General features: G+C 29.3%; 1 long non-coding RNA gene across 1 annotated transcript in view; it reads right to left on the bottom strand.

Annotated features, from left to right (window-relative positions):
- Positions 1–5,000, bottom strand: part of LOC137638294 (uncharacterized) — a 58,211-nt gene that overhangs the window by 12,404 nt on the left and 40,807 nt on the right. The gene's annotated exons all lie outside the window — the stretch shown is intronic.

The raw sequence follows: 5,000 nt of genomic DNA, 5'->3' as shown, positions 1-5,000 counted from the left end.
GCTGTATTATGATATATTGACTGATAAGTCCTATTCAAAAGGAAGCATATAGTTAGGTGTAGAAACATATATAATCCAGTCCCATTTTGCTAAACATTCAGTATGAAAATTATGATCAGCAAACTATATGAATGAAAATCAAGTACTATTCCTAAATTTTCTTTCATGAATATGTTAAAAAATGTACCTACAGAGGTTCTGAAATGTCTGCTATGGTTTTCTCTCATTTGAATATAACTTATAAATTGCTATACTGAGACATTAGAAATAACTTGTGAAATATTTTTACATGTAAATGTTTTTACAATCTAACGTCCATTAACCTATAATCAATAAATGATGTCAAATACAATAATTTCTTCTATATTTAGCTTGAGATTAGAACGTTTTTACAAGTCTTCTAACGTCCATTGACTAATAATCAATAACTGATGTCAAATACAATAATTTCTTCTATATTTAGCTTTCAAATTAAAATGTTTTCACACTAATATAACGTACATTGACTTATAATCAGTAACAGATGTCAAATACAATAATTTCTGCTATATTTAGCTTTAGATTAAAATGTTTTTACAAATCTTCTAACGTCCATTGACTAATTATCAATAACAGACGTGAAATACCATAATTTCTTCTATATTTAGCTTTCAAATTAAAATGTTTTCTCACTAATATAACGTACATTGACTTATAATCAGTAACAGATGTCAAATACCATAATTTCTTCTATATTTAGCTTTAGATTAAACTCTTCTACAGATCTTCTAACATCCATTGACTAATAATCAATAATAGATATCAAATTTAAAAATTTATTCTATATTTAGCTTTAGATTAAATTGTTATTAGAATCTAACTTCCCTCACCTAATCAGATAATATAATCTTTGTGCAAAAATAATTTAAAACATATGTTTTGATGTTCATCATTTCATATATACGCCTACCGTTGTCTTAATGAATAATTGAAAAGAAATTGCTATATAAAAAGTAAAGTCTCTGCTTTTCATTACTTTGCTTTGACATTGTAAAGAGGAACAGAACTGGATAAAACGAAAAACTAAAGGCAGTAATGTAAAACATTACAAAGCAAAGGTTTTTTTATTTGTTTTTTTTTTAGAAGACCCAACATCAAAGTGAAACCTGAAAAGAGAGAAAGTTAAAAGGAAACTTTACAGCTCCCACTTCAAACATTCCGGAAGATTATTATTGGAACCGCTTTTAGAAGACCAATACATCCCAAGTAATTTGTTAAGATATTTCTCATCCTTTAGTAAGAGAAACGTATTTCTTTCTAAGCTTATTTTTATTATAATTTTTATTGTTTATATAGGAAATATTTATTTTAATGTTGTTGCTATTCTTAAAATATTTTATTTTTCCATTTTTCCTTTTCTCACAGAGCTATTTTCCCTGTTGGGGTCCCTGGGCTTATAGCATCCTGCTTTTCCAATTAGGGCTGAAGCTTAGAAAGTAATGGTAATAATAATAATAATTAAGTGCATACATCCATACCTCTATATAATATACATTGATATACATAAGAATAATTTTTTCCTGGATGCCCTTCGCACACCCCAAGAGAGATTAGTTCACCAAACTTTCAACTGGGCTCCACAAGGCCCTAGAAGAGTTGGAAGATCCAGGCCTACATGGCTGAGGGCTAGGAAGCGTGAAGTAGATGATGATGAATGGAGAATTGATTTAAAAGCTCAAGATAGATACAAATGGCGAAATCTAGCCGAGGTCCTTTGCGTCAGTAGGCGTAGGAGATGATTATGATGATTTGTAAGCTTAATTCTAACATAAATACATACATGCTTCCATACATACACAAATACACAATTTACATTTTATAACATAGAAGGAGGTAGCAGCAGTAGGGGATTCAGCATTATGAAGCTTCATCTGTGGTGGATAACGGGGGAGGGTGGGCTGTGGCACCCTAGCAGTACCAGCTGAACTCAGTTGAGTCCCTTGTCAGGCTGGGAGGAACGTAGAGAGTAGAGGTCCCCTTTTTGTTTTGTTTCATTTGTTGATATCGGCTACCCCCCAAAATTGGGGGAAGTGCCTTGGTATATATATGTATGTATGCATAACATAGAAGTTTTTTTTTCATAAATTATTCGCAAGATCACTGGAATAAAAGCTTTAAATTTTACATTATCGGTAATTATTTAATCACACAAAACTGTAATTGCAGTAATCCCTTTCTGTGATGACTAACATAAATTCTGGAGAATTGAATTATCTACCTTTTGCAAGTCAACTATTCCAGGGACGTTCACCATTGATAAAATATTAATGCTAAAGTCTGCCATTTAGGGAAGAATTGAACACGAATATAGACTACGGATTGTTCTTCATTGGATGCGTTGACTAAAATTGAATGAACCGGGAATGCTTGAATATCTTAGACTAGTTTAAAATGTCATAGTCACTTTCTAAACTATATTTACATTTCCTTATTTTCTGTATTTCATTCTTTGATCTTTAAAAGACAGATTGTCAATCACTGAACCAGTAACAATAATTTTTATTATTGTTATGATTATATAATTATATAATTATATAATTATATAATTATATAATTATATAATTATATAATTATATAATTATATAATTATATAATTTTATTATATAATTATATAATTATATAACTATATAATTATATAATTTAATTAAATGATTAAATAATTTAATTGAATAATTAAAACATCAAATTAAATAATTAAATGCTTATATAATTATATAACTATATAACTATATAACTATATAACTATATAACTGTATAACTATATAACTATATAATCAAATAATTAGATAATTATATAATTATATAACTAGAATTATTATTATTATTATTATTATTATTATTATTATTATTATTATTATCATTAGCCAAGCTACAACCCTAGCTGGAAAAGCAGGATGCTGTAACCCCAACAGGAAAAGTAGCCCATTGAGGAAAGTTAACAAGGAAAAATAAAATATCTTAAGAACAGTAACAACATTAAAATAAATATCTCCTATATAAATTATAAAAAATTCAACAAAACAACAGGAAGATAAATTATAATAGTGTGCCCGAGTGTACCCTTATACGATTCAAGTAAAGTTTTATTTTTCATTCCAATATTTCAGACAGAAAAATAAAATAAAAAATGTTTTCCTTACATTTTACAATTCAAGTTTAACATTCAAAACGTCATTCTAGTAAGATATAATATTGATTGGTTCCTTTTTGTATAGAGCAATGAATCAGAGATTGTCAATGGCTGTACAATAGTATATATATTTTCATTCCAAAATAATAAAAAAAAAGTAGGAATACTTTCGATACAATTTTACGGTGAAACTTCAGCAATCAAAAGTCATGATGGTTTATTAAAATATATAGTTTATTACTAAACCGTATTAAATATATTTCAGAACCGATATGTTGTGATAAAAAAAGAAGAAGAAATGTTTATTCATATCCCTGACTTATCAAGAGTATGTTCCTATTGAATATTGCACGGATATATAATTTTTACATCCGACAACGAAATTTGAAAGTGGTTATGTTTTCGCCCCTGTTTGTGTGTGTGTTTGTGAACTGCTTCCTGCCACAACTTTAATCGTTGAGTAATGAAACTTGCAGGGATTAACTGTCACGTGAAAAGGTGTAAATGATAAAATTTTGGAAGGTGAAGGTCAAAGGTCAAGGTCAAAGGTCAAGTAAAATGTCTAATTAACGTAATCAGCCTTAAGTTTGGACATCGTTGTCGCAGATACTTCAAACTTAGATTATATTTGATTGTATAAGAATCCACGCCAATTAATACATGTTAAAGTGAAAGGTCAAGGTCAAGGTCGAGGTCAAGAAATAAGATGCCGTGGTGGAGGTCTACGCTCTACCCAATATCCAATGAAATACAACGAATATTTTTTTTATTATAAATTCCTTCTAATGATATATTTGATATCCTTTTTATGATAGAGAAGACAGAATAATATTACATAACGTCAAATAAATGAGACTGGAGCTAACGATAGAAAAGACAGAATAATGTCACATAACGTTACATAAATGAGACTGGAGCTAACGATAGAAAAGACAGAATAATGTCACACAACGTTATATAAATGAGACTGGAGCTAACGATAGAAAATACAGAATAATGTCACATAACGTTACATAAATCAGACTGGAGCTAACATAGAAAAGACAGAATAATATCACACAACGTTACATAAATCAGACAGGAGCTAACGATAGAAAAGACAGAAAAATATCACATAACGTTACATAAATCAGACTGGAGCTAACGATAGAAAAGACAGAATAATGTCACTTAACGTTACATAAATCAGACTGGAGCTAACGATAGAATAGACGATAGAAAAGACAGAATAATGTCACTTAACGTTACATAAATCAGACTAGAGCTAACAATAGAAAAGACAGAATAATGTCACATAACGTTACATAAATCAGACTAGAGCTAACAATAGAAAAGACAGAATAATGTCACATAACGTTACATAAATCAGACTGGAGCTAACGATAGAAAAGACAGAATAATGTCACATAACGTTACATAAATCAGACTGGAGCTAATGATAAAAAGACAGAATAATGTCATAACGTTACATAAATCAGACTGGAGCTAACGATAGAAAAGACAGAAAAATGTCACATAACGTTACATAAATCAGACTGGAGCTAACGATAGAAGACAGAATAATGTCACATAACGTTACATAAATCAGACTGGAGCTAACGATAGAAAAGACAGAATAATGTCACATAACGTTACATTAATCAGACTGGAGCTAACGATAGAAAAGACAGAATAATGTGACATAACTTTACATAAATCAGATTGAATCTAACGATAAAAAGGACAGAATAATGTAACACAACGTTACATAAATCAGACTGGAGCTAACGATAGAAAAGACAATAATGTCACACAACATTACATAAATCAGACTATAGCTAACGATAGAAAA

Source organism: Palaemon carinicauda, chromosome 3 (assembly GCF_036898095.1).
Source record: "Palaemon carinicauda isolate YSFRI2023 chromosome 3, ASM3689809v2, whole genome shotgun sequence".
In the NCBI taxonomy this organism is placed as follows: domain Eukaryota; kingdom Metazoa; phylum Arthropoda; class Malacostraca; order Decapoda; family Palaemonidae; genus Palaemon; species Palaemon carinicauda.
This window is presented reverse-complemented; position numbering and strand designations above follow the sequence as displayed.